Source organism: Rhinolophus sinicus, linkage group LG17, assembly GCF_036562045.2.
Source record: "Rhinolophus sinicus isolate RSC01 linkage group LG17, ASM3656204v1, whole genome shotgun sequence".
In the NCBI taxonomy this organism is placed as follows: Eukaryota; Metazoa; Chordata; class Mammalia; order Chiroptera; family Rhinolophidae; genus Rhinolophus; species Rhinolophus sinicus.
In genome coordinates, this window is record NC_133766.1 from 15,823,655 (window position 1) to 15,851,114 (window position 27,460).

Below are 27,460 nucleotides of genomic sequence, written 5' to 3' on the forward strand. Positions count from 1 at the left end.
ATACTGCGATTAGTAATAAGCATTTATCTAGATCACAGAATCTTCTGGCTTGAGGGGACCTTAGACGTCATCTTGTCAACCCCTTCACACTGTAGAGGCAGCAACTGAGGAGCAGCAAAGAGAGCGACTTGTGTGAGGAAGGTCCAGTTAATGGCAGAGTCAGGGTGGACATCAGGGGGCCTGATTCCTGGTTCGGGGGTCTCTCTCTCTGCCATGCCTCCTGGGTTACATCAAGACCTCAAAATGCTTCCCTAACACATAGCCCTCCCACAGCAGCACAGCATGGGAAGAGATGTGCATATAAGCACATGCTCTCTTCAGTTCAAAGAAGTTGTCCTTTGTAGTGGGTAATGACCACCTACGCTTTCTCTTTTCTAAGAAAAGAAGATGAAAAAGGGGCTTATGCCAAAGTATTGGGGGGAGGGTTAGGTTAATTATGAGGAACTACTCTCTCAGGGACATTGTTTTGGGCCGTGACAGAGACTCATTCTCTGGGCAGCTACAATCATTAGGTAAATCCTAAAGGCAGGAAACAGGTAACCAACTAACTTGTTAACAAGCAGGAAGTTGACATCTTCCTTTGTACTTAGTGACAATGGAAGAAAAATGATGTGACTTCCAGCCTACGAATTACCGTCTCAGCCTGTCATCTCAGCGGGTTCAGTTCTCCTGCTGCCAGAACCCACTGCTGACAGACACCCTGAAAGCGCTCTCACAACCACGATCTTTTGATCCTCACAACTGGTCCATGTAGGCGGGCAGGACAGGTGTTCTCATGCCTGTTTGCAGATACGGAGATGGAAAGTCTGAGAAGTGAAGTGCCTTGTCCAGAGGCAGGATGCAAAGCTGCTCATCTGCCTCCCAAATGTGTATGTTGCCTGTCCCGCCAACTGCCCCTGGGGCCAGGGGGTGATGGAGGGTGACTGCAGAACTCCAGGATGGTGCTTGCCCCAAGTGAAGTCTCCTGTGAGCGGGAGGGGGAGTAAGAACCCAGCCCCTGCTTCTGGAGAGGACATATCAGGTTAAAGAGATGATAGAAGAGGTGGGCGACAAGGGGTGGCAAGTTGGCCGAGGGCTCTTGAAGTCAGCTGAGAGTTTCAGATTCAATGTGACGGGCAACAGATTGCTGTAGGGGTCTTGACTGGGTGATGGCCGCCTGGCTCTGGAGGAAGATGATTCTCTGAGAAGAGCAGCAACACCATCCACAATAGCACCAGCAGCCGTCCTGTGCATCATGTCGGGGGCTTCCCCACGCTGCTCGCCCTGGAAGAAAGAGAAAAAGCCTTCTCTGTTGGAACCTGGCCAGCTAGTCTCAGCGCTCCAGTTCAAGGAGCGGGCCAGATGTCTCCGAGCAGGGAAACACTACATGTTTGGACAAAGGCTTGTGCAGGTATAAAATATAGCTCTGGGGGAGGTGACAACTCCTACCACATGTGTAGGAAGACAGAGTGAGTTGCAAGCTGGTTAGCGTTGCTGCGGCCTTTTCTTCCTATGAGAACAACGTGCTCTCCTGGCTCCGCATGTCCCTGGAAGCACCGGCGTGCTTAGTGCGCTTAGCATCCCGGGATTAGGGCATTTTTATTGGGGATCAACTTCCGCTTCTTAACTTCTAGTTAAACCTCATGAACTAGAAGGTGCGTTTGAGCCTCCATGACGTTACGGTTCGGTATAGGGCACGTGGTGCTAAGGACAAAGCACTGAGATTGGAACCATATATTCCAAATTCTGCCTGTGTAACCTCTTAAGATTTCCCGTCTGTAAGATCACTAAGCAAAATGTTTATGAGACAGTGAGTGTTCAAAAATTCATATTTTTGGCCAAGGGTGTGCCTAAGAATCAACTTGGGGGCTTCCACCTTCCCCTCCCCCCCCCCCAACAGACAAACTCATCCTTTTCTTGTCCTTCCACAAATGTCGTAGTGGAGGATGCTTGGAGTGAGACGGGCATCTGTATTGTGAAAATACCCCATGGACTTTTGATGAACAATTCTGGCTAAAAACTACTCCAAAAACATTGTTGCTGTTGCTTCAGATTATTTATGAAGAACTGAGCTAAGGACTTCGTACTTAGTAATTGTCTGCATACAAATAATGCTGAATAGTATGATGCAGATTTCCTATTCCTTGAAAATGATTTTAATATGTAGTTTCCTGCAACCATCAATATTTAAAAACTATTTATATTCCTCTTAGTTTCAAAAAGGATTTGAGGTGGTTTTTATAAAACAATTTTTCTACATAAAATTTACTCTAGTTCAGATTGACCATTCCTAGTCAGTTTGAATTAGGGAATTTTCCCATTTTTGAGCATTAATGTTTGTCCCAAAGTTCATTTCTCTGAACTTGCTCTCCATCTTCTTTTAGTTTTCTCTAAGGACGGATGTGGTAGGAATGGTGAATTGTAATGGATTTTGGGATCACCTTAATGAAAAACCGGAAACCTCCAGATCATGGAACCTGTATCCGATTCTATCAAAGGATTTGGCTAAGCAGTCTGAGAGTAAGGCAGTGGAAGGGTGAATTGTAATGGATTTGGGGGTCACCTTGATCCCAAATGAGCTTGTTATCATGTTCATTTTCCATCCTCTATGACTGCCCCATTTGACCAGGTGCCACAGGGCCACCACATATTCACCTTTACCTCCTCAGTAGTAGGACATGTTTCCAGGTAAAGTCATTATCTCAAAATCACATCTATTTTCCTTTCCTGATATATCACTTTGGAAGGGAAGAAGAAATGGAATTACCATGTATTGAACACCAAGGAATCTATGGGTTTAGCTTGAAAACTTATAAAGAAATTAAAGAGCTATTTGAGAAGAAATAATACAATGGAATGGACTAAGTTAAAGTTACAAAAAGCAACTTAAACACTTAAACAAATAAAACTCTCTGAATATATAAAATTAGAAATAATACTTGAGACACGGTAGAGTGTGGCCTTGACCACAAGCACAAAAATGAACTGTTACTATTATTACAGTTTTTTGCAGACATTGCTAACCCCCTTAAATATGGGCAAAGAGGTTCAATTTTAAATTCAACTTTGAAAATGATTGTAATACTTCCAGTATTTTAATTTCTTTGTATATCAACTAAAATTCTATAAGAATTCATGACTCCTTTTCAATTGTCACTTGATTCTTCCTTTTCTTTTTTATGAATTATGAAATTGATATTTGTGAATGGCTTGCAAGATGTATCCTGCTTTTCTTTTCCAGATCACAAATGCTTGATTTTTTTTGAATGACTTTTAAATTTTTTCCAAGTGGCTTTTTGATTAATAAAGATAGTTGAAAGGAACATTTTTCTTTTAAACTGGGTTAAACTCATTTAGTTATAGTTTCAGTGTCCTCAGTTTTGTTTTCTTGCATTGCATAATTGCACAGCAAATCAAATGAGCCTTATTCTATGTGGTATTTCTTGCAGCAATAGTTTAAGAAGTAGGAATCATTGTCCACCCACATCTCCACTATCCATCCATACCTAGGAGGGCCCCATTGCCACAGAGAGAACTCTGGAGATAGACAGCACAGCCAAACATTCACCCCCTCCCATCCCAACTTATTCCTGACAAGGAGATACTTCTGTTCTTAAGATTTCAAAAATGACAAATCAATAATCACCTATGATTACCTCTTCCAATTAATCACAATGCAACAAATAAATTTAACATAGATTTTGGGGCCAATTTTTATATATCTTTTCTCAACCTCGGCTGGTGTTTTTCAAATATGAGTTGCAACGTATCATTACTGGGTGCTGAAATCAAGTGAGTCACAGTTGTCATTCAAAAAAAAAAAAGAAGAAATAAAATAGAATGAGATAGACTACAAAATGTAGAATTGTCTTGTGAACTTTGTTTCAGGTGTGTGTGTGTGTGTGTGTGTGTGTGTGTGTGTTCACCTGTGGATCATGGTGAAAAATATGTGAAAAACATTGATGAGATGACTTGCTTTAAAATTATGTTCCTCAAACTCTAAAGTTCCAGAAAAGATGCTTTAGATGGTTGGAACGTCAGGAGCACCCATCACTAGTTCAATCATTAAAAAAACTCTTTTTTGTTGTTTTATGTTTTGGGGGTACTGCAGAGGATTTCATTGGGAGAAACTATTCTGCTTCTCCAAAAAAAAGTGTGAAAAATCACAGGTCTATATAAGAATATATTGACCATCTCTCTGTTTAGAATTGCACTGCTCCTCTTAAGAAATATTCAGTGGCCCCCAGCCCTCTTCCAGGCTAAACATTCCCACCACATTGAATGTTTCCCTGTTGGTTGTATTTTGTAAACTTTCCATAATTCTTATCACACCTGCGTGGCTCCTTTCTTATTTCTCCCTATTTCCCCAAATGTGGAGAACCACTGGAGCCCAGTTGTCACTGTGTTGTTGTCTGGTCTAGGTCATTACAGCCCAGCGTGGGTTTCCACCTACCCCTGGAGTAGTAGCCTTTTCTTTTGCTTCATTTTCCAAATCTGAGTAAGTAAAGATGAACCCTGCTCACCTGCCTTTCTCTGCATCTCTCTCCTCCCCAAGCTTGTGACCTAAAGGGCCTACGTAATGTCTTTCTGGATGTCTGGATATTTACCAACGATAATGTTGGCTTGAATCACAAATCAACCGAATTATAGGATTTTAGACTTGAAAGGGATATAAACATCATTAACTCAACCTCTGTCATTGTTGCACATTGAGAAACTGAAGCCCTTCAAGTGGCTTTTCTCCTGGTCGTTTTGTTCTCTGACTGTATTTTAGATGATTTTCTCAAATGTCTGGTGACGCCTGGCTGTGTGTTCACATTCTAGAATGGGGCTGTGGACTCCAAGTTTCCAAGTAAAACTCCCCTTGGAAACCGTGCACCTGGAGGGCTTCCCTGTAGGGTGAGCTGGTCGGGACTTTTCTTTGGGGAAACCCAGAGGTCAGTGTCTCTAGGTCCTTTCCCTTAGGCTGATAAGATACCCTAGACAAGAGTCTTCTAATTTCCTGCTGCCAGAATTCTAGGAGCCAAGTGGGGAAGGAGGAGGGGTGAGGAGGCAGGGCAGGTGGGTCTTAGCATTTGTAACAAGAACCTTCTCCTGTTCCTGCTGTTGTCACTACAGTATCCCCAACCTCAAATGTGCTTATTGTCAGGCAGTCTTTGAGAATAAGCCTTCAGTCTTTTGCTGGTTGGTGGGGGAAAGGGGCCGTTGCTAAGCTTAGCAGAGTATGGAGATACGTGCTTGTTAAGTAGACTTTCAACCAATCCTTCTTTTTTGGCTCTACCTTCAATTCTGCTTCCAGAAATATCTGGTTCCCCCAAGCTTGAATCTGTGTAAGTTCTGAATTTCAATCAGGTTACGTCTGTGACTTTCCTTACTTTGGGGCAAGGGTGCAGTTTTCTTGAATCTGCTGTCAGTTATTACTTAGACATCTGCTTTTCAGATTTCAAATTATTATTTTGTCTTTTCCCCCCCATTTTGTTTGGCCTTGTGGGTGTGTTTCTTAAATAAACAAACAAACAAAAAACAAAACTACCTTGTTTTTGTTACATTAATAGAGATTTGAAGGAAGCAGAGGTTCAATGCATGTGTCTAATTGCTACGTGTAACTGCTATAATTTCAGCCTCACAAATTATTTTAAACAAACAGCTTTAACCCTTTTTTTACTTTTTCTCTCCACAAATCTTAAAAAATTATTAAGAAGTAGTACAGTTGTCTAACTTACATGTCGTTTCTATAATGTTACCTTTTTCCTCCAGTAAAAATGTTTTTGAACTTTGACAGCCAATAGGTAGATGGAGGAAGAAAATAGATGGGAAGCAGTTAATTCTCAAACCAAATGATCATTTCTGGAGTTAGTGAAAAGTGATTATAGTGAACTTTTTTGGGGGGATGAACAAGTAAAAAAAATGATCTGAATGTTGAAATTTGTATAGCTTGCACAACTTTTCTGTTTTGCTGGCACTATGAACTATTTAGGAGAAAAAAACCTTGAAAACTCTGCTTTTTAAGGTGTCTGACTTTGGTGATTGGTCCTGAAAATAAGTGACAGAGGTTGCCATGTAGTGCCCATGGATGTGTGACTTTTCTCTTAAACAGGAAAAGAGATAAGACACTTCAGACTGTGACAATAAGAACAAAACTGCTAGATTAAGTGTCACCAAAATTTCCAGTGCTTCTCACTGAAGCATCCCAAGAGAAATGACATTGTTCCTTGACAGGCACTAACCGTCCTTTCCAGCCACAGGAGGCAGAAGAGGATAGTGTGGTTTTGAAAAGGTGTGTGAGATTTGGCCTTAGACAAACCTGGAGAGCAATGATTCAAGTTCCGGCTTCATCATATAATAGCTGTGTGGATTTGTACCAGCTGCATAGTGGCTCTGAGCTCAGTGCCTCGTCTGTAAACTGAGGATGATAACATCCTCTTTGAAGGGTTAGAGACAATGCTTTAAATCTGCTAGCACCATGCCTGACACGGAATCAGTGTCCAGGGAGAGGTAGTCGTTACGTTATTATGGCAGTGGGCAAAAACATGGAGGTGTCTCTCCAGATATAAGTCAATTTCCCTCTGGTGGGCTAGAGAAATAGACAAACTAGTTTGGGGATGGGAGACGTAGGAGGAAAAACAAGGAAAGAAAAAAAGAGGAGAGGAGAGGGGAGGGAGGGAGGGAGGGAGGGAGGGAGGGAGGGAGGGAGGGAGGGAGGGAGGGAGGGAGGGAGGGAGGGAGGGAGAGAAGAGAAGAGAAGAGAAGAGAAGACAGAGTGAGAGAGCCCTCAGTTGGGAATGACGTCTTCTTTTTCCTTCTGGATAAATGGCTCCATGTGAAGGGTCCCAGGTTAGCGAAGCAGGGAGGTGGTGAAATAGGGCATATAATTCATGTTGCACTCCATTAGGATGGATCCAGTTTCCTCTGCTTCATAGACGCTCATCTCCTGAGCTCCATTGAAATAGTGTGCTGAGCCCTGGTGCAGGCAAACAAGCATCTCCCTACTCACTGCCAGCAAATAACCCTTTTTCCAGCAATAAACTCCAAAGCCTCCAGAAATGAACGTGGGGTTAATTTTAGCAGAGACATAACAAATGAGGCTAACTGAACCAGAAGGAAGGAGAGTGAACATGTGATGACATTAAGTAGGGCAGAAGCAGCAATCAAATATGCCAAGAGATTTGAAACCTCTCAATGGCACAACAACTTTGGGCGTGTGTATGTGCACCTACAGTATGTATAAACTGTGTGTGAGCGTGTGTGTGTGTTAAACACACATAGACACACATATCTCTGCCGCAGGCAGCTTTGAAAGGACTTTCTCAGGAGAGACTGAGGACGGAGGAAGGAGGGAAGGGTGTGGTGAAACTGTGCAGAGCTGAACTGTAATCGCAAGCCTGGGATAGAGACGCTCCTTTCTCTTCCTCCTGCTCTTGTATTATATTGCTTTTGGTACAGAAAACTCACCTCCCGCACTGTTTTATACCATGAAAAGTGACTAGATTGCCTTGATCTTTTTTTCAGTGTTGAAAAATAATCCATTTGTGAAGATGAAGCCCAAGAATTAAAAAGGAAATAAATAGAAATCAACCCTGTGTGTTCCTCTTGCCTAAACCCAACAATGAACTCTTGTTTCCCTTCTTTCTAATAGTCATAAACTAAGCTTCCTCTGGATGGAAGTTCCTTCGCTCTGAAGCCACTGGGTTTTAACAAGAGACAGCTGCCTTATAAAGAAAGCAGTGGCAGTCTTAAATAGCGTCACTTTTATTGTTTCTGATTTTATTGACCACCCCAAGCAGGTTGTCTTATTTTATTGCGTAAAATCTAAGTCTTTTGTAAAGCACGGAAGTGAACGTGGAAGGTGTCTGTCACAGTGACAAACAAGATGGCCACAGTGTGTCCTTCAGGTACACTGTGGTCATTTGACTTCAAGTCCCACTTAAAGTTTTTTTAAAGGCTGAAGTCTTTATTGGAATAAGTGCAACCATGTCTGATAAATGGGAACACATCTGGCTGGATCGCGGACACAAACCTCACAGCATTAATTCCTCTGATCGTTAAAGCTGAGGGGGGGAGTAGAACATTATTTATAGTGATCTTTGCTGAGTAAATTATTTAAAAAATGGCTTTCTAAATGTAGTATTTCCCTTTGAAGAAGCCCTCCAGAATTAAAGGGGCTTTGCAATGGAACATGAAACATGTTACAGGGAGAGAGAGACAGAAGCCGTCTTGATTAATGCCCACGATTATCATCGATGCAAGTCACTTTCACTTATTAAGTCTTGTTTAATATCCTAATGAAGGCTTCTGAGCAGATTTGGTAATTCCAGAGAAAGTGACTGTGAACTAATGCCCTTTCAGAGTGTTGAGAAGAAGCAGTACTATAAAGAAAACCCCATTTACCATCACTCTGCCCCTGCCCAGGACCCTTGTCTCAGCTTCTACTTTGCAGCAGGAGACAATTAACCTTTGCAGTGCCAGAAGCGATTCTAGCACATTCCAGCTGCGAAGGCCAGCAGGGTGAGAGGACGATAGAAGCACTTCCGTAGAACCATTCTAAGAAACTGGATCGCAGAGTAGGGATTTCCAATGTAGCTGCCAGTTATCTTATGTGACTTCGGCAAATCTGGTACCTTGCACACTACCAAAGCCTTTTAAAGTGCCCACCCCAGGCGTCATGGCGTGGCTTATTCAGCTCAAATCCCAGACTGCCAGAAATGAAAGCAGACATACTGAAGAAAAGACTATTCCACCCGAAATGCTCGGCTTCTTTTGTGATCTGTGGGAAGTAGGTTTTATTGAGGTCGAAAGTCTGGGAGGTCGTGCTGGGGATGGTGGTTTAGGGATTGGGCTTGGCTTTCTGTACCCAGCTGTGCCCCTCTATGGTGGCTGTGCTTGCACTTGGGGCCACTGAGAGAGTCCAGGGCTGGGGCCTGTGCTGACCCCTTCTCTGTCCATCTGCATGTGGAGTGACTTCCTAACATCACCATTTCTTGTTTCCAGAAGCGATACGTAGAGATGAGGGAGATAAGGACCCCACTGGGGCACACGGGAGTGAATCAATTCATAGGTCCCTTTCAAGGTCCCCCTGGGATGAGCATCTCCACAGAACCATCCCCTCTGACTTTGAAGGATGCCCTTTTGTACCTCCCAGACCTCAATCTGGTGTATCAACACACGTCCTGGTCCAAAAGAAGGCTTTGTGTTTGGGTAAAGACAGAAAGAACCAGGCAATTGCCTGGTCTGCCTTAGCACATAAAACAGCTGCAAATGGACTACTGACTGAGGAACACACATGGCCTCTTCCTTGTCCGAACCAGGCCCCACCAAGGCTGAGTAGACCCCAGTACAGCCCACTCCAGTGGGCTAAACATGAGACCTTTTCGTTTCATAGAGTGAGCATGTGAAGATTTGCTCTTGCTGCTGAAGGCAAACCATCACTCATTTTATTCTTTCTACAGATTTCCAGGGCAGAGGAAGACCTGTAGGGGAAAAATGGGTTTAGGCAAGAGAAGAAGACAGTCCGGGTTTGCAGGATGAAATGCTGATTTCAAATGGCAAAAAATTGCAGTATGATCTTGGACCACTTTGCACCCTACAGACCCCAGGTAGGAGATGCTGCCCACTGGGTCCATTCTTTGGGGGTGGAGGTGGGACCCGTGCCCCAGGACTGCTGGTGATGGGGAGCCGGGAGGCACTGCAGTGGGAGGTTAGCACACAGATTGCAGACTCAATGGAGCCATCAAGATCGTCTATGACCTCACCTTCCACCTGGCCTCCTGATTCCTGCTTCCCTGCCCTACTCCTCCCCTCACTCCTCTGTTATTTCCCTTCATATGGTACTCTTCATGCTGGGGACTTTACCCATGGAACTTGTTGACTGATGGATTTCCATCTCCGCCCCTAGACCGGAGGTACCATATGGATCTTTGTGCCCTGAATGCTTAGAACAGTGCCCCTGGCTGGGGGACTTGCTGGACGAATGAATGAGTGTGAGGAGTAGAAGGCCTGAGTGTCTTTGTGGCACAATGGGAAGGTCTTACGCTAGAAGGCGGAAGAATGAGCTTTGTGCTGGTGTGTGCGCCATGTGGAAGCCCCTGCACATTAAGACCTCGGCCCGACTAAACTCTCGGAGCCAAGACATCCTCCTCCCTAAAAGGGGACGGACAGGCCCTCGCTGGACCTGCCCTCAGGCTTGTGTTTCTGTGCGGCACAGCAGAAAGGTACTTGGAAAACTCCGAGGCGTTAGATGAGTTCTGAGTATTGCTATTAGTGGGGACAGGCTGCAGCTACCTCATTTTATTAATATTTAAGCCTCACTTTCCTCATTCTCCTGTTTAATGCTCAAAGCTCACGTGACGCCTTCTTTAGGAAGTGTGCCCTGATCTTCCCAGGCAGACTCTTCCTTCCTTCATCTGACCTCATTCCAGCCTGAATTGTTATCATACGCATGTTGTATGCCTCTCTGAATCCACAGAAATAATAGCTCAGCTAACATCTGTCAAGGATCTACTATCTGCCAGACACTGCTCTAAATGTGTTACATTAATTAACTAATTTCAACCCCAAACAACCCACTTTACAGATGAGGAAGCTGACGCATGGAGAATTAAGTCCACATGCCCGAAGTCATACAGTTGGGAAGAAGGGTAGTCAGGATTTGAACCAAGGCCACGGGTTGCAGACTTACCATTCTGTGCCCACCACCTCTTAGGCTGCATAGTGCTTGCACACTGGGTAGCACAGTAAATGTTGGAGAAGTGTGTAAATCTAGGAAGCGGGGCGATGCTTTCTGCCTGCTTACCCTCAAAGGGTTGTTCTGAGAAGCAAGTGCAAATGGATGTGAGGGTGCTTTGTAAATGAAAAAGCACTAATCACTAAGAGGTTATTGTTATCATTAAATATTTTTAATGACAGTGAAAGTAGAAATGTCTAGAACATAGCTAAAGAAGCATCTATGACAGTATTCACCATCTGTTCCTGGGCAGTTTTGTAAATGCTCTATGAAACGGCTCACAGATTCCTAGACTTCTTTCTTGACCCTCTGCCAAACTTTCAGGTTAGTGCTACTTGGGCAACTAGGCTCCAACCTCATTCTGAATTATTTGAAAATTTTGTATTTCTCATATATATATATATATATTTTAAAATTGTGGTAACATATACATAGCATGATTTTTACCATTTTAAGTTCCTTAAGTACATACACATTGTTGTGCAATCATCACCACCACACATCTCCAGTTTTTTCACTTTCCCAAATGGAAACTTTGTATTGATTAAACAAGAACTCCCCCAGTCCCTGGCAACCACCATTTTACTTTCTGTTGCTATGAATTTGATGGCTCTAGGTACTTCGTGTAAGTGGAATAATACATATTTATCCTGCTGTAACTGACTTATTTCACTTAGCATACTGTCATCAAGATGTATCCATGTGGTAGCATGTGCCAGAATTTCCTTCCTTGTTAGAGCTGAATAATATTCTATTTTATGTATAGACAACATTTTGTTTATTCATTCATCTGTCAATGGTCACTTGGGTTGCTTCCACTTTGGGCTACCGTGAATAACGCTGTTATGAACATGGGTATCCACATTTGTTTGAGTCTGTTTCAATTCTTTTGGGTATATACCTAGCAGCGGAATTGCTCAATCGTGTGACCATTCTATTTCTAATCTTTTGAGGAACCATCAAACTGTTTTCCATAGGAGCTGAACCATTTTACATTTATAAGGGTTTCAATTTCTTCACATCCTCACCAACAGTTATTTTCTGTGTTTTTTTTTTTTTTTTATGATGCCTTTCTATTGGATATGAAATAGGTCACACTGAATCTTTGAGTGATTCAGTTTTACGAGTTTGTCTTCCACATCTCTGAATTATTTTTCATCTTCAAAAAAGAATCTTTGCCACATGAAATAGACTTGATTCTGTCATCTTGAATTGCTTCCTTCCTTTATTTATCTCGTTTATTTATCTAACCTTCAAATAGGTGGCCCAACACCTGCCAGGTACTGTCCTAGGTGATGGAAATTCTGATGAGTAGGACCATCACAGCTCTCTAGGAGTTCAAGCTTGAGTTTGGTCTTATAACACATAATTATGGTGCTTTGTTACCCCAAGGTATAAATTATCCCTTTCATAACTATGTGAAGATATCATTATTTAAATTGCATATGACAAAAGCTTAATGACACAGAACCCTGAAATTCTTACTTCTGGAGACCCACGTTTCCTGTATGCATGAGGGCTTGATTCTATAGGCCCTTGCTTTTTGTTTTATTTTTTTAATGAACTTTATGTTTTAAAACAGTTTTAGCTTTACTACAAAGTTAATATAGAAAATTCCTACAAATCTCATACCCTATTAACATCTCTCATTTAGTGTATTTGTTACAATTAAGGAACCAATACTGATACATTATTATTAACTAAAGTTCATAGTTTACCCAGATTGTCTTAATTTTTACTTAATGTATTTTTCTGTTGCAAGAGTCCCATCTAGGATACCATATTGGTTTCAGTTGTCATGTTTCCTTATGCTCTCATGATTGTGACAGTTTCTCAGGCTTTCCTAGCTTTTGATGACCTTGACAATTTTGAGGAGCACTGATCAGGTATTTTGTAGATTGTTCCTCTGTTGGGATTTGTCTGATGAGTTTCTCATGATTAGACTGAGGTTATGGGTTTTGGGGAGGAAGATCAGAGAGGTAAAGTATGTTTTCGTTACATCATATCGAGGATACATATCAACATGATTTATCACTGTTGATGTTGACCTTAATCACCTGGCTGAGGTCGTGTTTGTCATGTTTCTCTACTGTAGTTATTCTTTCTTCCCCTCTTGTAAACTGTATGTTTTGAAGACAGAGTATCGCTGGATGCTACACTTAACAAATGGGGGTTATGCTCAGTCTCCTTGAGGATAGTACCTCTACATAAATTATTTGGAATTCTTCTGCATAGGAGACTTGTCTCTCACCTCTGTTTATTTGTCCAATTATTTAGATCAGTATGATTCATGGGTGTTTATTTTATACTTTGGGTCATAATCTGGTACTATTTTATTTTGTTGCTGAAATTGTTTCAGCTCTGGCCATGGTGAGCTCTTTCAGTTGGCTCTGCCCTCCCTTCGACATACTTCCATATCATTGTAGGTTCTTTGGTGTGTTTGTTTTGGAGTTCTTCCGTACTTTCTGGCACTACCACTTGCTCCAGGCTCATCTTGTATAGTGCCTGCCCCAGGCTTAGAATTAGCCATTTTTCCTTTTATTGGAGAATGCTATTAGAAATCAAGTTCTAGGTCCTACGTGTGCTTATTGCTACTGGGGTGTCGTGGCATTTAGGCCCTCTCAGGTAGCAATATATGCAGTCCCTCAATTTTGATTACTATTTTTGGCACTTTGGATGACAATATTGATGCAATATTTTATTTATTTTCCTACATTCAGAGTAAAATATGATCAGCATAATTTAACCCGTTCTTGGAACTGGGGTACTGTCTTGAATGTTAGTTATTTGGCCACGGTACAGTGACTGCCCTGGGTCCACAACCAACTTTGAAAGACTGTTCATACACTACAGTGCCAGGCTGTTGTGCTGTTTGAATTCAGTTCTGGATTTTTGTAATCTTCCTAATTTTTTTCCCTCTTGCTGTCTATAGTCAGCCTCTTTTCTTCCCTCTAACTTACTCTTTGTACCCTGCTGTCTCCTAGAAATCAGACCACTGTCCATGACGTAAAAGCAAAGAGCATTGAGTAAGGATCTGAGGTTCACTCCCGTAAACAAAATTGATCTTGTAACACCAACTATAGCTGACACAGAAAAGTCTCCTTTCCTTCTTCTTTACCTTACTCCCTGTTTCTCTGCTATGCTCTAGTTGGATAACAGTACTGAATAGGTTAGGTCAAACTTATATTTTAAATGTGAACACCAAACACGTATGGTGGCTGGTTGGCTCTACATTCAGGCCCTCAAATTATATTTAGATAGCTCTAAAAGCAGTGAAAGTAGCAGTAGACTTGAAATGCATTTGAGCTCTGGCTTTCTTACTCTGACTCAGGCAAGTCATTCAACCTCTCTGAGCCTAAATTATCTGATAGAAAATGAAAGATTTAGCCTAGAATCTCTAGGTTTCTTTCCAGCATTAGCAGCTTGTGATTTCTGAGTGAGATTTATTAACCTTAGAACCACAATGTGATCAAATGGGCTTGAGAGCATCTCATCTCAGTTAAGCTGCCTTCAGACTGAACGACCTTGGGAAAGTCACTCTAAAAACACTTACCTCAGAGACATGGGTACATGTAGGCACTTATTGCATAATAAAGGAGACACTGAAAATTGAGAAGGGAAGCACGGAGTGTATGTGGGTAATATCAGGAAAACTGGATTATTGTATGGGGGAAATAAAACTGGATCTTCACGTAAGGTCACTACATGGATTAAATTCTTAAATGAGAAAGATTAAATGATTAATTTATAGAAGAAAATTTCAGAGCGTCTCTCTGTGATTAAGGGTGGGACAAGTCTTAAATGTCAAAACACAAACTCAGACCAAAAAAAAAAAAGAAAAGAGATGAAATAGATTCTATCAAAGTTAGATGTATGCCAGCATCTGGAAAGTGGGAAAAAAGGAGAAAACAGAATATTATATGTAACAATATCATTTGCAAAATTAAAAACATATTCACACAAACTAGCAATTATATATTTTGCAAGAACATGTTCAAATGAAAGGGTAGACTTGAAGAAGTATACAGAGGAGAGGGGAATGGGACTGGGGTATAAGAATAGAAGGGGATAAATAGCTAAATAAACAAATGCAACCAGAGAAGGGCCTTGCATGGTTCCAATGATCATGTGTCATATATATTACCCTGTTTCCCCGAAAATAAGACCTAGCTGAACAATCAGCTCTAATGCGTCTTTTGGAACAAAAATTAATATAAGATCTGGTATTATATTATATTATATCTGGTCTTATATTATAGTAAAATAAAACCAGGTCTTATATTAATTTTTGCTTCAAAAGACGCATTAGAGCTGATTGTCCAGCTAGGTTTTATTTTCGGGGAAACACAGTATACGTGTGTCATATATATACATATATATGTCATGTGTATACACATACATATATGCATATGGGTATATAGTTGAACACAGAAATATTTTTACTATATGTTTGCCTAATCGCCCTTCCTGGACTGTGGAAGGTAAGCTCCCTGAGGGCAAGAATTAGCACGCAGCACACAGTAGGCATTTATATTGGTAGGATGAATAATGAATGAACATGGACTATCTCGGCATTAGTGACTTCACTGAAAATTTCTGGGGATAACATGAGATAACAGGCACAAATATTCCCTGAGACTTTAAAAGCTGTTGGCCTGGAATGACTCTTAAGATTCATCTGGCCCAACGGTTACCAGACTCCTGGATTTCATAGATGGGTTAAGAATAGGTGGGTGGACTGAAAAAATAAAAAGTTGTATAATCTAAATGAGCCAATGCACCTTTTCCTAAATACGTGTATGGGCTCCAGACCCCATCACTATCATTTAACAAAAGAAAGGACTTTTTAACATCCTTGGGTAAATATCAAGTACTATGGGAATTAAAAGAACCATTGAGATCAATTGAGAATATGAGAACAGGCTACTGAGAGAAGCTGATAGTTGAACTTGGCCTTGAAGGATGGCTTTTTTAACATCAGAAAAGTAGAACATTTAAATACAGGATCGTACTTTTGATGAAATAATCTAGCATAATGAAACCTTTGCTACATTCTTCCCATTTCTCTCTCTTCTCCATGGTAACCTCATGGCAGCCTGGACTAAGACATGAGGCCCTGAGCTGGTCCAGCTTCAGAGAGTTTGTATTTTAGCTCGTTGTAATAGATCTAGAAGCACAATCCAAGCTTCTGATTTCTAAGAAAGCTTTTTCCAGCCAAACACACTAAGTTCTTCTGGAAGAAGCTCCTAAGAGCCTAAGTCTTGGTGGAAAATTCCCTCTTGTTTTGGCCAGTGCTGGGTCAGCTGGAAGATATTTAAAAAGAAATATCATCCATCGAAAGGCAAGAGGTGCTTTGAACTCAGTCTGGAGAGGAACTTGAGTTCATCATGTGCACGTCCCAGACCTGTTGCTCTAGAGCCTGAAATAAATGAGTCACGGGGGAAACACAGTGGGGAATGGTGACAGCTATACGTGCAAATCGACGGTTGGGTACCCAGCCAGCCAACAACGACAAGTTTCCCTTTGGCCATAAACCTGACCCAGCTGTGGGGCGTGAGCAAACGTGTGTAAAGGGAGGGAGAAGGTTTATTTCCTATTGGCATCGAGTCCTTTTGAACCTTGACCTTCCTCAAACCGTTCTTATTTGATAAGTGCAGGGTAGCAGAAGCTGAGAAGAATAAGTAAAACAGTCTGCACATCAACCATTTAAAAACAACAGACCTCAGAATGAAATAGGGAACAGCTATTCCACTGCAAGGAAAAGCAATACAATACAATTTAGAAAATTCACCAGTTCTGGGTCCTCTGAAAGCGATTCATGTGAGTCTACAAATAGTGGAGGGGATTCCTTCATCTCCTTTGATTCACTTTTGAATGTTCCAGTTCGTCCATAATTAAAACCAAATAGACCGTTCAGTATTTCACATTTCTGACATATCTTGATTGGGCCTAAGAAAGAGAAAGCCACACAACCAAGGTAGTGACCTGATAGCTATTTCTTATGCTAACAGTTGCCCTAGTTACAGCTCTGAAAATTAAGGCAGCCAACAGTTTTGAATTATGGAACACTCTCGTAGGACCAAACAAAACTTTTATAGAGAAGCACCAGGAACTCAGGAAAAGACATACCGTAGTAGGCATGTGGGTGCTCACACATACACACGCCTGTGCAACCTCCCACCCACAGAAACTGTGTGGACTGAGGAAAGGGAAGGGCAAAGTTAAACTGAGAAGCAGAAAGAAAAACAGTAAGATTTTGGTGCTACATTATTCATATTGGCTGCTTCAAATTGTAACGTCCCTCTGTAAATTAAAAATGTTTTGAGGGACGAATATATGTTTCCCACATTAAAAGCTTTTATAGGGTGAAAAGAATGAATAAAGGAAAGATATACCAGGGGAGGTAAATGACAACAGTATGTGTCAGGAACTGATTTTCAGGGGGGCAAAGGGGATGTTACACGAAGGAAAGGATCCAGGCCAGTGTGGACTGAGAGTCCTGAGTTCCTAATAGCCTTCAGAGCCACCTCTCCCTCCCCCACCGTGACAATCTAAAGGCCAAGGGTAATCTATCTACATAACTTAATGGCCTTCCTGTCACACGCTCTCTTTCCATCAATCCACCCAGTAGATTACTGCCCATTAATTCTTCTAAATACAGGTCAAACATATAATGTTTTCTTGCTCACAGTTCTTCTATGGTCCTCCTTTATCCACTGAATAAAATACTTTTCTAGCTCTATGCATTCTTCTCTATGCTTTAGTTAGACCACCTGTTTTCCTTCGACTAAAGGGGTTCTTTCTGGACTCTTTTTGTTCCTGATCTTCCTTTCTGACCAATGCCCACCTCCCAGGCGCTCCAGCTCTGCTGTTAAACTCTTGCCCATCTTTCAAGGCCTATTCCAATTATTGCCTTTTCTATGATACCATATCTGATAACCTGGATCTATCCTGATGGATCTTTTAATTCCCATAGTAATTTATATTTACCGATAATTATGTATAATTATTTACATAGATAAATAATTATATTTATATAATTATATAATGTGGATAAATGATTATATTTATCTACAATTATTATCTATATGTAAATTCTGGCATTGATCCCACCTCCCCTTGCATTATAAGCAAGATAATTTTATATAGTATCTTTTGTACTAGATTGAAAACTCCTTAGCTGAGCCATTCATATTTGTTTCTATTTTCTTTTTTCTTTCTTTCACTTTTTGTATTGTGAAAAGTTGCACGTGATTATAAAAGTGCACACAACCCAAGTATACTGCTTGATACATTAGTACAAAGAAAACAGCAAGTAACCAGCACCAACGTGAAGAAGTGAAACATTCCCAACACCTCAGAAGCCCTATCTTTTGCCCAGGTAAGCCCCTTCCGTTTCCCCTCCACCACATTCACTTTCCTCTCTTCTTTAGTCCCTGCCATAGAAGTTTGGGCTTATCCATTGGTGAGGAAGGGCTCTGAAGGATTGTTGAGAGACCATGAAGTAGGTGCAGCCACAGGAAACATCAGCTAGATTCATTCTCATGATGGGAAACAGGGCCCAAACTTCATTCCCTATTCAATGGTGGGTCAGAATTCACTTCATATACGAAAGATGTATATTATGCAATCATAGTTGCTATTTAAAAAGCACCTCCAGGGTGAAGAACTGCACCATAGGCTCAAAGTCCTGCGTGAGGAAAGACACAGCTTAGTTAAGTTGTATTTTGAGCTGTCAGGAAGTGAGAGGTACAGCGCTCCCTTTGGGGGTTCTAATAGGGGCCTGCCATGAGCTACGCCAGCACCTGATTCTTGGGAGCAGTGGCAGGAAACAGTCCCGGCAGTAACCGCTTTTAATAAAGTCAGGATCCTGATGTTGAATCTGATTTTCAGGATTTCTCAGAAGCCCCAAAGCGGGAGAGTATTGTAGACCAATCCAGAACCAGGGATGATAACAGCATCTCGTGCCATCTTGTTGCTGTGACCAGTCACTTTTTCAATATTTATGTTTTATTTTTATCTCTGTATTAGAGAGGCATTATTTGTGCACAGCCTGTTAAAAACAGTTCTGAGGGAAACACACTTCCAGCTGCTTCCTCCTGTTTTCCGTCTGCTGCATTTATGCGTCTTTGTGTGCATTTAACTGTTGCTTGTCGGTGTAATTGGGATTTTACTGAGGACCAAGGGGAAAAAAATTCCCTGAGGGTGTGTTATCGGTTCAATTGATCTGAAAGAGATTATCTTGGTTAGTCACTAATAAACATTAAACTTCCAACTGGACCACTGCAATAAATACCGAGTCAGTTTAAATTTCAAGAGTTAACTTGCTTCAGTTATATCTCCGTATTCCCATATTCATGCATCAGCTACTTCTTCTCCCACTTAGTCTTAAATATGTAAATCCTCAATTTATCTGGAATTACTTAGTGAAAGGCTGATGTGTGAGTGTGGCAGATTATAATATTCCATCGCCACCCCTGATCCTCTTTACCTCTTATTCTTTTCATAGCAGATCCAAAAAGCTGTGTGCGTGCCACAAGAATATATTATTTTAAGAGACTTGGACTTAGAAATTGATTTCCTTGATGAGAAAAAGAAAAGTCTCTGTGTGACCCAAAGGGTCACTTCATAATCCTGTCACTCGACATCAAAAAAGCCCCCCTTTTATTTTTCTTTTAGGCGAAGATGAGAATATTTCTGAAAAGAAATTAATTTTTCAGCTGCAGTGAAAACAGTATGACTTACAGACTTAGTCACTCCAAGAAGGGAGACCTATTCAGAATGCATCCCCTGTGATCAGAGCAAGCTCCTGATATATTTTAGGGTCAGGCAGTTTTCGATGGAAATTGGAATTTGTACGATGGGATGAAATAGATATTATATTTTATGGATGATTGTAAGGCTTAAGTTCGAGTCTTTTTTTTGTGTGTGTGAAGGGATTTCACTGCTTTCAAACATATAATAATGACAGTTGAAGTGAGCAGGCTATGCTCCTTGAGTGTGGATTTGAATCAATCGACTATCAAACAGCATATGATTCTCACTTCCTGACTGAGGTTCAAGTCACAACATTTCAGTGTGTGTTTCAGGACTGCCTGTGCCTATTACTCAGGCTGCCTACCAAGGGCAGGGCTCCTCAATCCTGCAGCGCCAGCCATACTTCTGGAAATGTCGGTTCAGCTGATCAGGAGGCCTGGCCTCAGAGTACTTTAGAAGCTCGCCTAACTGATTCTAATAAGCAGACAAGGTTGAGAGCCACTGAAGTATCATATCGTCGGAAATGACGTGGCATTCTGTTATCAGAAAGTGTCTGTTGCAGCAATCTAACATTTGCAGTTCTGGAGTCCATTGGTTTACTTGCTTACATATAGGTGTTCTGATGGAAGATTTCTATTCTCTTTACTAATATAAAAGCCTCAGAGCACCTATTTGAACCCCTCAAATTAGTATTTTGGTGTTCATTTTACTGTTGGATATAATGAGATCAGAAAAAAAATCTTCTCAATTCAGGATGTGTGTGTGTGTGTGTACTATATATACACTCATGTGTAAACTAAAAGACTAATACGTGATGAGGTATTAGCAAAGTAATGGAATTTATGGCTCTTGTTCTGCCACGGGGGCCAGAAATTCCACCATTACTGATTCGTTTCTTAGTTTTAATCTTGTTACTCCAGCTTGTAATCTTTACAAGTCATTTGATTCCTGAGGAGATAGCACTAGAAAGCACTAGTCCCTAGTGCCCTAGTGGGAAAGAATGTGTCAGATCCTTCTGGACACAGGGTCATGGAGGAAGGTGAGGTCAGGGTGTGTGATTTCAGGGCATGTGACATGTGTAGTAGCACCGAACGCCGTGCTTGCAAGGGCTCCATGCTTGGCTTAATGCTCTGCTATTAGCATGTTGAAATTCTTTACAATAATTTTCAAACAAGGGTCCAGCTGGTGCTAGGTGAGGCCTATGGAGGGACTAGAGTCGCTGTGGCTGTAAGCCACCAGGGATGAGGGGCTTAGGCAAACACCCACTATTACCCTGGCCTCTTAGGAGGGCGATGTGGTGCTATGTCTATTCCACAATGACACTGTAGATAATTGCTCGTTTCCAAATATTTACCAAGTGCTGATGATATGCCGGGCACTGAGCTAAATGTCGGGGGTACCATACTAAGCCTTCAAGGAGCATATGAGCATGGAAATAGTTCACTACAATCACATGGGGAAAGTGGTATGCCATCAGCCATACGAGGCGCCGTGGGGATACCGTATCAGGGTATGGCACTGAACTTGCTGCTGGGGCCAGGGAAGGCAGGATGCTTATGCTAAGATAGAAGGTAACTAGTGATTAGCCATGTGAAGAGGAGGAATTAGAACATCCTAGACAGAGGGAACAGCATGTGCAAAGGCACAGGGACCTTTGGCTTTGCACATGCTCTTCCCTCTGTCTAGGATACTCAAGAGAGAAAGCTGACTTAGAGGAAATGAGATGAACTTCAGCATGGCTGGAAATGCCGGGGAGAGGGGGAGTGTTAAGAGATTACTTTGGAAAGGCAGGTAGAGAGGTCAAGTGGCTGATGGGGCTCATACGTCATAAAACGTAGACATAGTGACCGTTTCACTAGACCACAGAACTAAGCAACGGCTTTGCATGCGATGTATCATTTCACCCTCACGACGACCTTATGGATAGGCCCAGTTGTTAACCCCTTTTTACAGAGCAGGAGACTGAGACTTAGATTCAGTAACTTGCCCAAGGTAATGCAGCCAGGAAATTGTGGACTTAGGATTCAAACGGTCACTGTGTCTCTTCACAAGGCCTGGGTCCCAAATCACTGTATCATATAATTAACAAACTGGATTTTAACCTTAAAGTAATGGGAAAAACTATTAAAGGATTTTTAAGCAGACAGGTGATAAAAAGGGCTTTGCATTTTAGAAAGGCAATTCCGGCTACAACACTCTGAGTTTCATTAAGCGATTCTGGGGTTCATTTTGTCGGTAAATGGAGTATTACTTCGCCCTTCTTCTTCCTCTGGCCTATCTTTTGGAGCCTGAAAGAGATAAAGATGCCCAAACTGGTCACCTTAATTTTTAATGGGAAACTTTGGATAAAATTAAATGGGGGCGGACCACGGAACACAAGGTTGGAAATGAAGTTCCCAGTTTGTCTATGGTAGTTTCACCTCATTATGGAGAATTGTCTGTATAGTGTAGGTCGATATACATAAGACAAGACATAAAATGATTCCAAATGGTCATTTTTATTGTGTAATTAAAAACAATAAGTCCTTATAGAAGCTCACAAGATTTAGTAAAAATAAACACACCTACACAAATAAAACAAAAATCAACTAAAAAAGATAATCTTGTCCCTCTTTGCCTTCTGTTTTTTACACAGGGTGTTTTCTACTTGGCACTTCCTTTCCAAAACTCCCTGAGGGGGTCTCCACCCACCATGCCCCATTTCCATCCTTACAGCTTTTTCCCAGAGGCCACTGTCTTTTCATCTCTGAGACCTTATATATCTGATGTTCTCAACTTTTGTGCTTCCAGAGAAATAGCATGATCAAGTGGGAAAGTTCTTTGGGGTCTGCCATATCTGGGTTCAAGTCTTAGGAATGTTCCACCTCAAGGCTCTTAGTCTCCATGTCTTCATTTTAAACATGGTAAGTTACTATCAACCCGGGAGGTTTGTTGGAGACCAAATGAGACAAAGGAGTTGAGTGGACTTGGTCTCTTATCGGTTTCCAATTGGTTTCTTTTCCTTCCTTCCCACTGAGACCTCAGTTCAAGTGACTTGTTCACTTCATATTTCTCTCAAATCCAATGGTCTGTCCTCATGAACTTCCGTGACCCAGACCCCTCTTCGCTCTATCCCTTCAGCAATCAGAGGCCCAATGGTAACGTCTGGCTTTGCAAACGGTTGACTCCTTTTGATGGGTGTAGTAGGACCTCCCCAGTCAGGCTCCTTGGGGACAGTAGCCTGATACTTTTTTTTAACATTCCTACAATGTTTACTACAGGTATCCATACATGGAAGGAAAATCACAAATGCAGCTTTTGTTGGCCATCAGGCAGGAAGAACACATACAATGTGGAGGGGACAGGATGGTTTCCCACCAATGTTAGTGAAATAATAATTCGCCAGAATCCCTTAAGCTTTTTATTTTATGCTTATTCAGGGATAGCGACTCTCTGCTCTTGGCTTCTTATTTATCAGTTAATGTATCACCATTATTGAATTCCTTGAAAGCTTGTTGAAATACAAGCTCACTGCTCTTCGTCCCAGAAGAGGCAGATGAGGCTACACAAGATTTTTATAGAAGAGTCTTCAGTGAGTCTCTAGGGATGTGGGGCTCTCATTAACTCTATAAACATAAAGACATGCAAATATATTTTTTTATTTTTTTCCTACCTGCACATAGTTCTATTAGAGAGGAGAAACTGAAAGAGGGAGAATGGAAGGAGAGTGTAACTGTTGAGCATAGGTGTCTGAAGAGGCTAGTTTCTAGACAATAACCACCACAACCACAAAGCACTAATGAACACACCAGGGGAACTTACTTAGGAGCCCGGCACCATGGGAATTCTTTGAACCTTCCTAAGAATCCAATACGTAGGTGTTCTTGTCCCCACTTTACAGATGAGAAAACTGTGGCACAGAGAGGTCAGGTAATTTGCCTCATTTTACTCAGCTACAAAATGGCAGAGCCAGCGTGTAACCCAGACAGTTGGTTCCAGAACATGAGCTCGTTCGTCTCTGTTTTGTGCTACCCACGCAGCCAGTCACTTATGAGAACACAGAATTTTTAATTCCAGGTACGCACATGTGAGCATGTTGACTAAACCTGGCCTCTTGTGTCTCTTGAAGATAGACCCCAAAGGGAAAGGCTAGGGCTGAGGAAGCCACGGGCTCTCACAGGACTTCAGCAACCCCCTCTCTAACCATGCTCACCCTCGTGTTTGTGCTGTGTGAGGAGGATTACAGAAGAGCATTTGAAAGCCCTCCACAGAGTGCTCTGTATGCCCTGGGTGTTCAGTAAATAACCTGGGGAGGGGGGTGGTTTCTATCTTTCGCAAGCCCCAACTTCCTGCCGCCTTGATGGATGATAATAATGCAGTAAAGAACCTTTTCTCTTGCACGAGCAAATGGCCTCCGAGTGCTCTAGGAAACCACCTCCCATGGATGACAGTTTCACTGCGAATGAAACCTGTTTGTTATGCTTGCCCTAGCCCCCAGGGGTAGAGATCATGTCATATTTGTATTTACTGCTCAGTATATAGTTGGTCTTCAATGAACGGAATGACTAAATGAATGAATACTTACGGGACTCAGGCACACTGCATTTACCATGGATTCGACTGTGGCTCCGATTAAAACCAGTGGTTTTAATCAAGGCAGAATATCTCCTTTAAACACAAGGATTAGCCTCTATGAAAAGAGAAATGTAAACAGGACTCTAATTAGAGAATTTACTAATTATTCTTCCCTGCTGAGGACATTAGCTGGGGTTTAGTCTTTAGCTGTGACAGCCATATGACTTTCTCTTTATCTCCAGAAAGGGAAAAATTGACTGGAAAGATTCATTTCAATACCCTGATTCCTTTCCTGCTTCTCTTTCACCCTCAAAAAAAAGATATTCCAGCATGAAAGATCACAGACTCAGCCCAAAACAGTGAACCCAGGTTGATGGCATTCAGGAACCCGCACACTCCTGGAGCCCCAACTGCTGAGGCAAAGATAAATCGGCAGGAAGATTTCTTTGGAATGATGTGAATTTAATGAATCATGAAAAATATCCCCAGCTGTTCTTAAATTTAAGGGAGATTGAGTGATAACAAAAGATAGTTTCCCTCCCTCTTAGATGTAGGTTGGAGCGGAAAGAGCCGTAAAAAAAAAACCCTGAGGCCAAAAGCTTGCCTTTTCTTTTCCATCTCTTCTATTGTTGAAGGGAAAAAAAGCTGTCTGCAGTCAGCAGCCACTGCAGGGCATGGTGAAGAGTGTTTGCTATTACCAGACTTGAAGAATTCTCCACTCTGATTTCAAAGACCAGGCTGCCCTTTGCAGGCAAATGTTTAGAAAGTGATGGACTTTTCTCTCACCCCCGCCCAGCCCCCAACCACCACCATCCTCACATTTCATCCAACCCCTTTATTAATGCATTGACTTGCTGAAATTAAAAATAATGATTCTCCCTTCCCTCATCCCAGCTGCTTCAACCCTCACTACCCCAGGCCTTGAAATCCTTATTAACCCATTGATTGGTGTGGCCTCCCAGGCTGGTCCTCAGCTGGGAAGGCTAAGCTTCAGGGATTCCCAATTTAGACCCTGGAGATCTGTGCTGGAGGGCACTGAGGGACGCTTGAAGGACACGAGTGACTTCCCTTCTTTTCTCCTTCTTTCCATGCCAGCCTTCTGCCTTGGCTGTCATGAGTTCCCTGAACATGCCATGTACAGACCCAGGAAGCCAGGTCCAGGTGCCCAACTTGCTCTCCTGACCTGAAAAAGCACAAGGTAGGTGGGTAGCTGTGACGGTCAGGAGGGAATGCCTGCTCACCTCTGCTACCTTGGGGTCTATAACCTGCCTAGATAAATTGCCCTTCCCTTCAAGGTGGGTGAAGAAAGCTAACAGATGCTAAGCAAAAAAGTTTTTTTCCTTAAGGCAATTTTTAACTTCGAGGCATAGGGGAGAGATGTATTTGAGGGATAGAAATGCTGCCCTCTCTGTGTAGCCACCAGAAGGGGTTCAGAGAGGAGCATGGATGATAAAGATGATGTGCTGAATATTAATAACAAACAATAAAATGGAGGACTTAACATGTACCAGATAAATGCTTCTCGTATGTGATGTGATAAATCTATCACTGTCCCCCCAAACCATCCAAGAAGTGGATAATTGTAATTGCCTATTGAACAAACTGGACTTGGTGAGATTTAGCAGGTAGATAATTTACCATTTTCCACCACTGTCTCCAAACCCTATTGGATCACTTTCCTTCCTACTGGATGAGAAGTTAGATCCATAGCTTGGACTAGTGTGACTATAACGGGGTACCGTATATCCCCCAAAATAAAACCGGGTCTTATATTAATTTTTGCTCCAAAAGACGCATTAGGGCTTATTTTCAGGGGATGTCTTATTTTTTCATGTACAACAATCTACATTTATTCATTTATTCATGTACAAAAATCTGCATTTATTCAAATACAGTCATGTCATCTTCTTCTGGAACATTGTCATAACTCTCCAAACCCCAAATTCCGGCTTGAATTTCTTGCGACTCCATTTCCGGTAGAACCATTGGCCCCAATCTCTCATGTCCAGCAATAGAGCTCCCCTTAAACGAGCACTTCTTGTCCATGTATCCTGCTCATAGTGCATTGGCAACACAGCTGTCAGTGATTTTATCCCATGAATTCTTCACCCAAGTCACAACCTCTTGCAGGCTAGGCTTCACAAAGTTTCCATGCTGATTTTTCTCCATTCTATTTTCAATGTAGTCACTGATTTCCATGCACAAATGGTCCTTGAATGGCTTGTTTATTGCAATATCAAGAGTCTGGAGATAGGCAGTCATTCCTGCGGGAATCATTAGTCCATCTATTCTCCTCTGCAAGGAAGTTCTTCATGTCTTTAGCACAGTGAGTGCTGGCTGAATCCCAGACTTAGCAGACTTCTTTGGCCACCTTGCAAAACAAGTGGCAGCATTAAATCAACCCACTTCCTTATAACTGCTTCTGTATATCAGGCTTTTTTGGTTTCAAGAACATAAATGCCTGAAACACGTTCAACCTTATCTTTCTTGCCCTAGTGATGATCAGAAGTGGGGCTTTCTTTCCATCCAGACAAATTGCCAAAATACAGGTAACACGTGCACTTTTGTGACCAGTGGAGGGAATGTAGATTGACAAGGCACCTATCTGATCAATTGTCATTTGAGACCCTTGGCCCATAAACATTGCAGTTTCATCCATAGCAATCATGATGGAAAGTTGGCATTTGGAAAAGTCGATGCCATCAACAAAGGACTTGAATGCAAGTGCACATTTAATAACATCAGTATCTTCCAGCTTGAACAGTGTTGTTGATCTTCTTAGAGACAGTTCATATTGCTGAAGGAAGCCATTCAGCCAGTGTTGTGATGCTGTGAATTCTTCTGGGGATATTTCTAACTGTGGTGCCATTGCAAAGGCAAATGTTTGAGTATCAGCCCTGTGCACAACCAAAGCCTCTGCTCTCCTGTCAGCAATCCATTCACAGATGATGTCTTCCAGCTCAGGAAATAATGGTTGCTGACCTGATCCACACTTGCGCTTCTTAGCATTTCCCTCGTCCACCTGTTGACTGAGGTTATCATACTCTGCTCGCCATTTTTGGACCATTCGGAGATCCAACTTCTTTTCTTTGCAGAAAGCTGTAAGATTCTTGCCCCGGGAGTCCTCCACAATTCTTTTCTTGTACTCAGTGGAATAGCTCTTTCTTTTTGCACTTATCTTGTTTGGGGGTCAAAATGTTATTCCTTTTAAATCTACCATTAAATCAAGTGTTAGTTGAAGAGTTATGAGACAGGAGTGGCAACAAAAATGATGACAGTTAAGAATGATGGTCCACACAAAAGCAACGAAAAATTGCAGGCATCAAAATTCAGAAAATGTTTCTTTATTTCACATGAGTGCATTAAGTATGTCTGTTACAACACATGATGTATTGAATTATGAAGATTCATATTAGACACAACCACGTCCGTTCGTTATCAAGTGTGCAC

The 27,460-nt window shown here is 41.8% G+C and overlaps 1 long non-coding RNA gene across 1 annotated transcript in view; it reads left to right on the forward strand.

Annotated features, from left to right (window-relative positions):
• Positions 1–27,460, forward strand: part of LOC109450574 (uncharacterized) — a 170,453-nt gene that overhangs the window by 85,961 nt on the left and 57,032 nt on the right. Inside the window, exons 7-8 of the long non-coding RNA XR_002137862.2 lie at positions 9,426–9,572; positions 17,944–18,080. This is a non-coding gene — a long non-coding RNA (uncharacterized LOC109450574). The remainder of the gene's footprint in view (positions 1–9,425; positions 9,573–17,943; positions 18,081–27,460) is intronic.